The following is a 13380-nucleotide window of genomic DNA, read 5'->3' on the forward strand; positions in this document are numbered from 1 at the left end:
AATCAAAGTTGTTGTTTTGCCCTAATAAAACAAGACAGCACAGAAGCACACTTGTCATCAAATAGACTCCCACTGAGGCTTAAAAAGGAGATATGAAGAGAGACTGTCACCGAGTACAGACTTCATGGACTAAACCAAAATCTACGACTAATTGGACTGTCATAAAATTGGGCTATAAATAACATTATAGGAGCAATGGAGTATTCAGTAAATTATTTGGAGAAAAGTTGCTCAAACATTTGTCTAGTTGTCATATTGTGGTTACCACAGACCACAGTTAACACAGTAGGTAGCCCAACAAATAGTTTAACTTACAATTAGACGTCATAAACAATGGAAAACGATGCACCGTCACTGTGCATCAGGGTATCTGAATTTGACAGAGTAAAGCCCTGGGTTCTAGTCTTTATTATGATTTTTTAAAAGATTGCAATCATCTGTCTGAGAATGCCTGGACATAAATCACTTTAATACATTCAATCCATGTAATCCGGTTCCAAATGAGATTTTGAGTCTCCAGCTAAAGAAGACACACAAAACTCTTGTTCATCTTAGGAGTGTACAAACTTACTGTCTGATCAGTCTTCCCTAATTACTACAGAGGTAAAATAGTGGATTAAATTATCTTTAATTCAATTCAAGTTTATTTGTATAGCGCTTTTCACGATACAAATCATTGCAAAGCAACTTTACAGCAAATTAAGTTTCTACAATATTTAGCGGTAGCTTATCAGTGGTGACTGTCAGTTAATGTACATATGGCAGAAATGTACGGAAAAATCTATTAAAGACGTAATCAAACAGACGATGAACACTATTAACAGCAATTATTATATGATGCAATCAAACTTATAGCAACATGTGGTAGTTCTGTATGTTGTTTCAGGGTTGGCCTCATCTGAGGTCCTCTGAGGGGTTGGCATCATCTCTTCTCAGGTGTTCTGGATCCAGACTGAAGCTTGTGTAAATCCTAGTTACCACGGGATGTCAAAAACAGAGAAACAAATAGAGACATAATTAGCGTAGCTGCTGTTCCAACCAAGCAAAATTGATTTGTTTAACCCAAGCTAAAGAATGATAATGTGCATTTGCTCAGATATAACTGCAGTACAAAATTATGAGATGCATTATTTGAATGCTTGGCCAAAGAGATGTGTCTTTAATCTAGATTTAAACAGAGAGAGTGTGTCTGAACCCCGAACATTATCAGGAAGGCTATTCCAGAATTTGGGAGCCAAATGCGGAAAAAGCTCTACCTCCTTTAGTGGATTTTGCTATCCTAGGTACTACCAAAAGTCCAGAGTTTTGCGACCTTAGGTCTTTATCTTTAATGCAGAATGTTGTACTGTTACACATGGGATTGGGCAATGATCTTTACAATTACATTCCTATCTTCCCATATTTAATTAAAAGAAGGGTCCAAATTTAAACTCTCCACAAGCACCAAATGTAAGAAAAAATTGTCTAAGTAAAATAAATAAAACTCAGTTGGCCGGTAACTTCATCTGGAATGGCAACGTATTATAATACATGATTCAAAATAAAATGTAAGAGAAATACTCTGATGCTCTCTAATGTGGCATGCGTGATTCAAAATAAAAACAAAAACAAAATTTGACGCATATTGCATGTCTTCTAACAAAATCCTGCACTAAGAAATTAGGCCACAAGCAGTAGCTCCTTCTAAAGCAGGGGTCACCAAACTCAGTCCTGGAGGGCCGGTGTCCTGCAGAGTTTAGCTCCAACTTGCCTCAACACACCTGCTTGGAAGTTTCAAGTAAGACTTTGATTTGCTGGTTCAGGTGTGTTTGATTAGGGTTGGAACTAAACTCTGCAAGATCCTCCAGGACTGAGTTTGGTGACCACTGTTCTAAAGCTTACTCAAAGTCATTTAATGCCAATATTTAGTTCTAGCTAATAAAAATGCTTTTCTTGTTATTACTGTGCTAAATTGCATAGTGCAGTGGTTCTCAGCCTTTTTGACCTGAAGGCTTGATTCACCAACACAATAATCGATGACCCCTCATACTGGATAAGTATTTCTGTTTGTTTTATGACAAATGTTGTTGTTGTTTTCATTAGCAGAAACTGGGAGTGTTGATATAGAAAAACAATTAACAACAAAACATCATTTTGTGATTCCATAATTCAAGATTCTGATTCAGGTATTCCCACTTAATGAGGGGAAAATGCAAATTCAGATTACATTTTTTTTAATATCTAATTAGATTAAAGTCACCCTGTGGCCCCTTGAAAGTTTGCTGAGGCCCTCTGTTAAAAACCACTGCCATGATAGTTTAGCAGGCTGACTTTAGTGTTATGCTAAGCTATTGGGAAAAAATATTTCAATTGAGAATTTGTAGCTTTAGTTATACAAAATGTTATACAAAACATGAACTGACGTAATAACTGTCCATCAGAAAGCCTTTTGTAAAGCTTTTCATGAAGACGTTCCGGTAGTTCAGACTGTCCAATGGAAACAATCACACATTCCTCTCAGCTGTTTAGACTGATAACATGTTCTATCTCGGTCTGTTCAGTGGGGTTATTTTGATATTGATTCAAAACTGCCTCACAGATGCAGAAGGAAATCCGCCAGGTCACAGCACTGGGGGAGTACGACAGTTACTCATTCTTGCACCAGACCAGTGTTTGGCATGCAAGCACACTTGCTACAAAACTGCATAAGTTTGTTTAAAACTACATAGCACGCATGCTTCCGGTTCAGATGTTTAGTGTTTTGTCTGCTGTGAGGGCCTGTTGACACATCTTAAGTGTCAAGGACAAGTCATCACTGTTTTAGTTAGTTTAATTTTAGTGTGTTTTACTATCTAAAGTTATATTACAGATGGAAAGAGTGGGGGGAAAATGGCTTTGAAAGGTTTTTGTATCAAAAGTGCATGACACTGACTTTAAGAACATTTACTGAGATGGAACTCCAGAGGAAATGAGATATAAACAGTATTTTTTCCCAAGGTTATTGTGGGCATTTGCCATCAGGCATGACACTTGTCTCTCACGTAAGCAAGTGCACAAGATTAAGAAACAAAAATGGGTGAAATTTCATTTGGTCAACAGTGTTCATGAAATATCAATTTATCTATTAACAACACACTTTCCAACATTAACAAAAACTGTTACTATCTAGCAGTTTGATCTCAGTATAAGTCAAGAGATCACAGTGCAAGTCAAGCTCACTGGAAGTGAATTAAACTAAACACATAACATCCATTGTATTTGTAAGATACTTTTTCCATCGTAATACTTTTAAGAAGAGACAAACACTGTTTCAAGAACTTGCAGACTTATGTTCTTGTTCCAAATCGGAGACACGTTTGACTCAGGAAGCCCTCAGGAGCCAAAACAAACAGCGAGACTGACAGTGTGGAGGGTGTTCACCAAATAACAGAGATCTCCTCCAAAACCTGTGTGTGTGTGCTTCAAAAAAATCAAGTCAATTTAAAGGGGAAGCATCAACTTGTCAATACACTTAAAATCAAAATAGTTTTATAAATGTTTCTGTGAATATTCTTATTAATTGTGACAACTGAAATGAAAATAGGCCAAGCATGTTAACATCTCCTCAGGTTTAAAAGGTTGTGTGATGTCTCCTCTGACTGCTTGGTTATGTATTTAGTAGTAACAGCACAGAGGCTTTCAAAGTAAACTAATTATAGCACAGAGTAAACTCGACAGCATAGATAATAATGATAGATTCACTGATTTCCAGATTAAGCAATGGGATTTGGAAATGAGTGCTTTTTTTAAATAGGCAATTCAATGGTTCATTTGGGGGCATTTCATTTTGTTCATTTAATTTTTGAGTTCATTTATACGTAGTACAAAACCAATTTTAAACTTTTCACACAAAGCTTACAAATTCAGTTGCTACATTCTTGCTGGCAGAGTCCTAGTCAATGTTTTATTGTTTTTAATATATGTTATCTTGACTTTAATAAATCATTAAAGGTGTGTCTCTGTTTTTGCATTTGAAACTGGTCTTAATTGTTAATACTGTACACTCAAATGCCCATTGTTCTTTGCAGATAAAAAAAAGAAACAGAGCACTTTCAAGTTGTGTGCACTTTCTCATTATCTCTCTTATTTCTTCTTCTTTTTATATCTTTCTCAGAATCGGTTTCATTTGAGTCACTCACTGAGATGGTGGTAATGCAAGTCCACCACTAGCATCAGAGGAACACTCAATCCAAAATGATGGTCTTTTCTTGGGAGATTTGAACAAATCAGTACAGCAATCACTTCTGTTATCAGATGTCTAAATCACACAGCATGTCATTACATAATCATCTTCAAACATCACCAAATGTGATGCGACATCACAGATTATTTCCCCATGTGAAAAATCCATCAACATCTGTGACAAGAGCAACATTAAAGGAAAACAAACAGAACTGGCTGGAGTCTTGATGTCAGGAACCAGTGTTGGTGGACTGATTCAGATGATATCTTCACCCCTTCAGGCTTAGGGGACAAACAGAGACACAGAGAAAGCAAAGAACATATACTTTCTGTGCTTTTGTAATTCTGAACAAGTGTCTCATTGCATTTCATCTCACTCCACATATGTTTTTTCTTGAATTTTTCTGTCTTTGTCCAGTCACATCTAGGCTGCTTCAGTTTTGTTGCTAGTTAGGCCACAAGAGAAGGAAGTTACACTGTTATCCTGTCTGTACTGCAGGGTAGAGCAGCTCTCTTTGGTCCCGTTTACACCTGGTATGAACATATAGCTTCTGTGGGCATTGCAACTTCTGGTGCAGTGCAGTGAATAAAAATTGTGAGAAATTTCAGCACAAAATTCAATCGTAAGGAAGTATCCCACAAAAGGACAAAGTAATATTCAAAATGTAATATTCATATACCAAAGGTATTTAAAACTTGTGGAACGCATTACTAGCATGTTATGCTTGTACAATATATTAAAATTTAATATAGTTAATATTACATAATGTTGATTGTCACCCCTTTCCCCCGACTGCGTTAGAAAGCTGAAAAATGCTGCCCAGTGGTAGGAAGCACTTCAAATGCTATGATTAATTTGTCACATCCTGTCTACTGAGATAGATTAATCTGATAGGTTTTGTATTATAGCATATCCCACTGTCCTGTGTGTTTATGTCCATGACAGTTGAGCTCAAAATGACTAAAATGGTGTCTGAAAGTTGGTGGTCAGATTGTGTAATTGCATGTTTTTGAACTTTTGATTTAATTTTAGAGAAAATTTTGTAATTAAATATACACCAACGCTTTCTGGGGGGAAACCGAGGATGGTTGTAACACGGGTCAGTTGTAACACTTCCAATTTCTCAAATAAGGGACAAATTACAAATCACCTAATTCACTTCACACATTCTTAGTTTGGTCCTTATTCCACATGAGGAAGTAGAGCCCTGTGGCAGACAAAGTAGATTTTAGAGGAGAAAAACTCATTTTGAGGTAAGAAAGTAACTTTTTGAACTTCATTTATTTTTGTTATGGCAGTCCCTGCTTTGTAGTTAAACTCATCAAAGTTAAATTATGTTTATTTTGTGCCTGTGTAGATATCTTTCATGCAAGTTGTTAGTGCTACTGTTTTGGCTGTTAGCTGTAAGGTGAGGTAGTTCAAGGTTACAAGACACTGGGTTAGTCTGGGTTATCAGTGAAACATGTTACAAAGCAAGCAAAGTTTTGTTTTATTTATGTTTTCTTTGAATTTCAGTATGCCTAGTTCTTGGAAGAGAAAGACAAACCAAGGGGTGTCTCTCAACGATCAAGTGTTCAAGTTAATTTATTTTTATGGCCAATTACTATGACTGACATAAAAAAAACATGCTTACACACACACACAATTCAGTTTTATTATCATGATGCTAATGTAATGCACACACACATACCAATTATGTTGAAAAGCCAGTGTTGATTAAAAAGCTTTAAAAACATGTTTTTGTCATAATCCTTATTGCATAATGTTACATCTCACCTTGGTGAATATTATGTTACATCTCACAACAGGGTATGTTACAACTAACCTGGACTATGAGGTGAATTGTAACAGTTCACTCATTGTGTTTGAAAACAAATCATGAATTTTTTGTTTCTGCTGCAAAGATAATAGCTATGCTATTTAATAGCAGACGCTTGTAACTAGTTTGAATCACATTTTGAATGCACTGGCTTAAAAGAACTCCAAGATACAGAAATGCAAAATTTTTTACAACCATCCCTGGTCTCCCCCGCAATCCTATAAGATCATTGCAAATCACAATGTGCGACATGGATCTGATAAATATAACTTGGGTACGACATGTATGCAGACTGTACCATGATGACACCCATTGACTCAAGACTACGACACACGTTACTATAGAAGCCTCCGTTACTCATTTGAAAACATAACTAGTAACGAAGGAACGCTGAGTTGCTTCATTAAAAGCTTATGGTGTCACTGTATTAAAAGCTCACTGTATTATGTAGAGTCGAGTATTATGAGAGAGAGATGGACTGAGCGAGTGTGATTACCTGCATTGGATACAGCATTCATTCTTCAGCTCAATCTCATCTTTACAATAAAACACCAGTTTGAGAATGTCCGCTGAGGAAAGCGATATCTTTGTCATACTATTCTTTCATCTGTTAGGGGGATTTCCGATGGCAGCGCTGCTCACTGCATTTGTTAACTGCGTCTTACAAGCAGTGGTGGAACGAGTACTGAAAATTTGTACTCAAGTACAAGTACTGTTACATTGCTGAATAATACTCAATTACAAGTAAAAGTACTGGTGTCAACACAGTACTTAAGTAAAAGTACAAAGTACTCCTCTCAAAAACTACTCAGAGTACTAGTTACTATTTAGTCGGCGATATTTAATGAATTACCAAAAAATATTAATTCATATCAAAGGTCTGTGTGTATAATAGCTACTTTGAACAAAACCCACTTTTATCTTATTGACAAAGTACGTGAATTAGTGGTCGTGATCCAGGAATTTCTAACTTCAATACCTTGAAGCACCTAGAGAGGACCTAGTGAGGACCTCTATAGCCCTGAAAGTCAGCAGAGACCAGGACAACTAGATGTGCCCCAGATACAGATCCCCAGTAAAGACCTTGTCTCAGACGGCCACCGGGACAAGACCACAGGAGCCAGTTGAGTCCTCTGCACAATGTGACTTTGCTGCAGCCTGGAATTGAACTGCTGGTTTTGTCTGGCCAGAGGAGAACTGGCCCCCCGACTGAGCCTGATTTCTCCCAAGGTTTTATCTCCATTCTGTCACCGATGGAGTTTTGGTTCCTTGCCGCTGTCTTGCTTAGTTTGGGACACTTCATTTCCAGCGATATCGTTGACTTGATTGCACAGAGACTATTTAAACTGAACTGAGCTGGATGATGACATCACTGAATTCAATGATGAACTGCGTTTAACTGAAAAATTTAGTGTTTACTATTGTCACTTTGCATTATTAACATAAAAATTTTCCTAATTAATGCTGTACAGTAGCTTTGACACAATCTGTATTGTTAAAAGCGCTATATAAATAAAGGTGAACTGACTTGAAAAATATCAATATTAAAGTACCCGTGAACCGGAAGTTGCAACTGTTCCATGTGAACAGCAGTTGAACATGGGTCAGTCGGTCCTAAGGGATGGGCGAGTGCCGTTCAGAAGGAAGGGGCAATGGCTTCCGTCGCCACCGACCGATCGAAAGGGAGTCTGGTTCAGATCCCAGAACCTGGAGTGGCGAAGACAGGCGTCGCGAGGCGCCCAATGCGGTAACGCAAACGAACCCGGAGAAGCTGGCGGGGGCCCCGGGAAGAGTTCTCTTTTCTTTGTGAAGGGCCGGGCACCCTGGAATGGGTTTGTACCGAGAGAGGGGCCCACGCCCTGGAAAGCGCCGCGGTTCCGGCGGCGTCCGGTGAGCTCTCGTCGGCCCTTGAAAATCCGGGGGAGAAGGTGTAAGTCTTGCGCCGGGCCGGACCCATATCTGCAGCAGGTCTCCAAGGTGAACAGGGCAGCGTAAGGGACATCGGCAAGTCAGATCTGTAACTTCGGGATATGGATTGGCTCTAAGGGCTGGGTCGGTCGGGCTGAGGTGCGAAGCGGGGCTGGGCCCGCGCCGCGGCTCGGGGAGCGGCCGCCCTGCGGCTCCCCCTCCCGTTCCCGCCTCCGGCGTGCGGCGCCAGGCCCCCCCTGGAGTGTTGTGATATATTTCCGAGTTAAATGGAATATTGAATAAAGGGTGAGGTTTTATTGTGGTGCACCTCCACTCCACCACTTGCTTATAGCAGATTCACGGTTGGATAGGAGTGGTTAAGAATATCTGCTTGTTACGTCTGATATCACGCTTCACCTCTTCTGGGTCCTAACGCTCTGCCAGAAGCCACAAGAAAACCACAAACTGTGCTAATATACACCCACAATGTCATGTAATACTGAAAAAAATTATAACCCTAACCTTTATCTCCATACTGAAATCCCAGATGGCCAGACAGTGGTTCAACTAAAATATTAGTGTCTGAGACACTGTGAGCACGGAGACTGTAATGTACACAGCAAATTTTTAAATGCTTAGCTTAAATATGTAATATTAATTAAATAATGCTCATAAATGGCTGCTGAGATAGTATTCTCAAGTGAAATAAGTAGAGGCATGGACCCGGAAACAGCAGCCCTTACGTCATGACTTAACAAGAGGATTCTCCCGAAGCCGTCAAACTGACGTCATCAGAGCAAGAACGCCATTCCAGAGCGGAAGTGAATTTTCAGTTTTTGATTAAAGATTACGACGGCAGACAATTTTTTCCCTAGTGTATTGACTTGCACAGTTCAATTGTTCACAACAAGACTAGTAATGTGCACTAAAAAATAAGTAGGGTCATTTTTGATTTCAGGACGACTAATAATTTTCAATACCACTGGCAAAACTAACACGTACTGTATACTTAAAAAAAATGTGTACATCGCTGTCGGAGAGGAAAGAGAGACATAGCTTGGAAAAGCGGCTGCTTTTCTCGGTTCAGATATCAGGGCTTTTATTGGTCCGTGGTCGGATCTTTATTGGCTACTGAAGTGCCGTCAAAGGTTTGAATATCAATTCAATTGTGGGCGTACTCAGTAACGAACTATGATTTAAAAGTAACTGAAGTAGATTATTTTGCTTAATTTGTACTTAAGTACAAGTAAAAGTACAGCTTTTAAAATACACTCAAAAAAAGTACAAGTACACGAAAAAACTACTTAATTACAGTAACGTGAGTCGTTGTAATTCGTTACCTCCACCACTGCTTACAAGGTTGTTGAAAGTAAAATAACTTCTTTGTTTACAACAGTGTTTCAATCTCTTTCAATATAAAAGTCTTTATTGCTGACTTGTAAAAACAGTCTCTTGTCGCCATCTAATGGCGGGACAGTGTAACTAAAATCACCATCACTCCGAACCCATAGACTGTAAAAAAACATGGACGTAGTGTCCGTGAGGTCACCCATAGGTCTCTGAAGAGCATTTTTGAAGCCTAAAGTGGGCAGAGCGGCCGTCCGCCATCTTGGCAGAGTGTCACTCACGGATAATCGAAAACGGGCAAAGGTTACTTCCGTGTTGGTTTCAAGAGAGAGACTGGAAGGTTGCCGCTTGCTCCAAACACACACAGTTTCTCAATATCAAATACTGTTATTAAACACTATTATTTATTGTATAATAATATTTAATAAACAACAACAGCCATCATGAAAGTTATATAAAAATATAAAGCTATGAATCTTTCCCCTGAATCACCTCATCCAATACTATTTGCTCTGGGACAAATAATAGATTAAGGAGGCCAAAGATTGCCCATTAGATTTACCCAAAACAAATTATATCTCATGTTTAACCACTATAGAGACATCAGAACAAGCGGCAAATTCCAGAAGAACCGGCCGAGGTGAGGCTGCCTCTCAGCGGGTTCATGAGCGCTGAACTGCCGCTGACGCCCTGGAGCTCACATCTCCGAAATCGTTGAAGCTAATTTTCAAATAGGTGTTATCTTTATTAACAAACCGCATATTTGAAGACTAAACAACTACATTCTCACCTAAAAAAACTCTTAAAACTACAATCTGTTACATAAAAACTGTATTATTTATAAAATTGTGTGGAGTGAAACGGCTCCCATGGCGATATTGGGTGGATATCTTATGGATAAAAAAAAAACTCTCAGCCAATCAGATTCGAGGGCCATAAGACCTCTCCGCCAATCAGATTTGAGGGCTATAAAGAACTGTTGTATAAAAATGCATATTTTTGCGTTTACGGAGCGAATCCTTCGTTTATTCTTTACCCCCATAATTCGCGCAAATCGTCATGGGGGCATATGTTAAAGGTGGATAGTTGAGCGAACGAGTGACCGAATTCGAACACTGGAGAGAGCTGCGGACGCCATCTTCTGGTGAGGAGCGGGAATTCTTTTGGCGCAACGCTCACCATGCATACAGACGTGCACATTGGTTGTATGATCGTTTTAACTAACTAATCAACTAATCAAGTCCTCTAGGCTTATTTGAAAACTGCATGGTATGTGTGTTGGAGCAGGGTTGGGAAAAAAACTCTGCAGGGCTCCGGCCCTCCAGGAATTGAGTTTGACACCCCTATTTTAAAGGGATTGAATGATTGCACTCAATAATACCCACTATGGCGTCGGCGATCACTGCAGATGGCTGTCTCCTCAAATAATGCACTTATATAAGCTCAAGAATTGATGGAACTTCTTCAGTATGTTTGACATCACATTACAGGTACTGATTTAAAATAACTGACAAAATTCTGCTGGCAAGATCATGATGTTTGTGCTTCGATTATAATCCAAGGATGCCTGTGAGAAAGCGTTTTTCAGCGTACTACAACGGCCATGCTGACCACATGTGATTGGATCAACCCAGACCGATCTTAATACCAATTGTAAACTTTGTGTCAGTCACTCTTCTCTTTTTCGGAAAATATTATTTAAAAAGTGATATTTACCCAGAATGTGTAATGTAAACACACAGACCCTCTACAAACACACCATGATGTATGTTAATACAACCTTGTCTGAGAGACCCTTTTCTCTTTAGTCTCTTGTTATAAGTTTGTTTTAATTCCTGGCTAGTTATTAAAGACACTCTAAGACTCTTAGACAATGCTGGTCTGTAAGTCTGTTTGAAGGGGAACCAGCTAACATTTATTTGGCTCTCAGTCAAAAACACTCTGTCAGTGAAAGTGACAGTTTAGATGGGAATTAATAGGGCTGCAAATTCCTGAAGGGCCTTATGGTGCAATTAAATATATATTTTTTTGACTGACTCATTACAGAAACATTTTCAAAGCTGTGGGACTTGAGAAGAGAGGTTGAAACTTATTTTTTTAAGACTGCAGGTGCAGGATAAGTCACTCAGGTGACTGTGTGATAAATTAATTTGATAAATAGGAAATGTTTTTCTCACTTTCGTAGAGGGAACAGAACTGATGGGCCTCACACTTGCTTGGCTGAGCATGTCCTTGACAGTTCTTCATTGTCAGATCTACAGCCTGGAACCCTCTGTACTTTCTGGGAATCTGCACTTTATAAAATCAGCCTCAAAAAAGCAATTGAATTAGGTCCAGTAGGAAGCAGAATTTAAGATTATGTTTTTATAAAACATGATAAAAAATATGATTGTATCTGTCCTTTTGTAATAGTAGTGGGTCGCACTTCTTGTGTTTCAATGTTTACGATGCAGTAAACACCACTGAGCAATCAACGCCCTCTTGTGGTTGCTGGAGGATGCAATCAAGTGTTGTCTTTAATAGAAGAACATTAGCGACATCTGCAGTGCAGTAGTTTAAATTGCACTTTGATCTATCTTTGAGAATAAAGACTACATTACTTATTAGATTTAATTATAAAATATAAATTATGAATATACAAGTATTATGAGAAATTATTTCACTTTGTTTGCTAGAGTGATAACATTGCGTTACTGAAGACTGAGAGAATGGCAATGACATCTGATCATAACAGTGAAGCTGCACAAGTTTCAGCAGTTATGTGCTTGGACAGAAGCCCTGAAGCAACATACCACATTCAGCAACTCTGTTTTTAAAATTACTGGAACTAGAGAAGGTGCAATAACTAACAGTAGCAGTGTTAAGAAAAATTCTTCTGAATTTATGAAGTCATTATTATAGATATAGAAAGGGCCCAATCTGAGATACCTGCTCTATGGCTTCATCAATGCATCTGAAAATACTACAAATACTTTTATATTGTAAATAAGAATGACAAAATAATGACTGCGTCATATTCAAATAAATAATTAAAACCTGTTTACTTTAACATTACTTATACAATGTTTAAAAAATAAAGGTGTTGGCTGTGATTTCATTTTGTCCTGAAAGTCAACCTGATTCTGATTCTTTTCATGAAATTACATGCATAGCTGCTAGTGCAAGATATTACAAAAAGATGCTGACAAGACATTGTAACTTGTCTAAACTGGTCCAGTACCATGTTAGATTTCTTGCAGTAGCTTCTGTACAAAATCAATATTAAGGTTCAGTTTATACATAGAAACAGAGACAAGAAGAGTTAGTTTTTTTAACTAGTTGCTTTATATTATAATTGCATTTTATTTTTGTCTTGTTTAAAGAGACCGTGTGTTAGCTGTATGGCTTGAGGAAAAGCATATGGTCTCCAATGAGAGCTGGATGAAAACATCTGCTATAAGAGGGCACCAGAGGCACAACACACAGTTGTGAAGTTATAAGCTGTCAGGTTTTCCTGTCTGAATGTGTAAAAAGAAGCAGCTCTGTTTAAAAGAAAGAAGCTCCATTTAAATTAAATGCATGTATGGCCTTTGTGTTATAGGTCTGTACTTTATACACACGTAACACTAAGAACATCAGTTATTTAATTCTTAGAAATCAATAAGCGACCTGATTCTGTCTTGTCTCCTCCATTGTATTCTTTGGTATTCATTATTCATGACCATGAGCTTTTGTTCAGTGAATGCAACACTGGGTGTCTGGCCCATCGTGGTGCTTTCTCTTTCAAACTGCGACAGGTGGGAGTGAACACACATAATCTCTGTACAGGAGAGACTTGGTGTTGTTTCAAAAGGAAATATATATCAGTCAAATTAGTTGAAAAATATCGGATATTGGCAAAATTCCAATATCATGCATGCCTAGTTAAAACGTCAAAGTGGTAACTTGTACTACGTTGTGTAACATTTCAAGTAGACACATTTACTGTGTAGTAAATTTAATATTTTACAATTGTATAATTATATATGATAAAATTGTACTTTATATAAATTTACATTACCATTATTAAGCAGCACAACTGTAATAAACATTGATAATAGTGTTTCTTGAGCACCAAATCGGCATA

At 38.2% G+C, this 13380-nt stretch overlaps 1 long non-coding RNA gene across 1 annotated transcript; it reads left to right on the forward strand.

Annotated features, from left to right (window-relative positions):
• The first annotated feature begins 6648 nt into the window (after positions 1–6648).
• On the forward strand, positions 6649–8154 carry LOC107548947 (uncharacterized). Its single transcript, XR_001604512.1, has 2 exons — positions 6649–6702; positions 8006–8154. It is a non-coding gene; the product is annotated as an uncharacterized lncRNA (long non-coding RNA).
• Positions 8155–13380: the final 5226 nt, after the last annotated feature.

Source organism: Sinocyclocheilus grahami, unplaced genomic scaffold (assembly GCF_001515645.1).
Source record: "Sinocyclocheilus grahami isolate Dianchi unplaced genomic scaffold, SAMN03320097.WGS_v1.1 scaffold358.1, whole genome shotgun sequence".
NCBI lineage: Eukaryota > Metazoa > Chordata > Actinopteri > Cypriniformes > Cyprinidae > Sinocyclocheilus > Sinocyclocheilus grahami.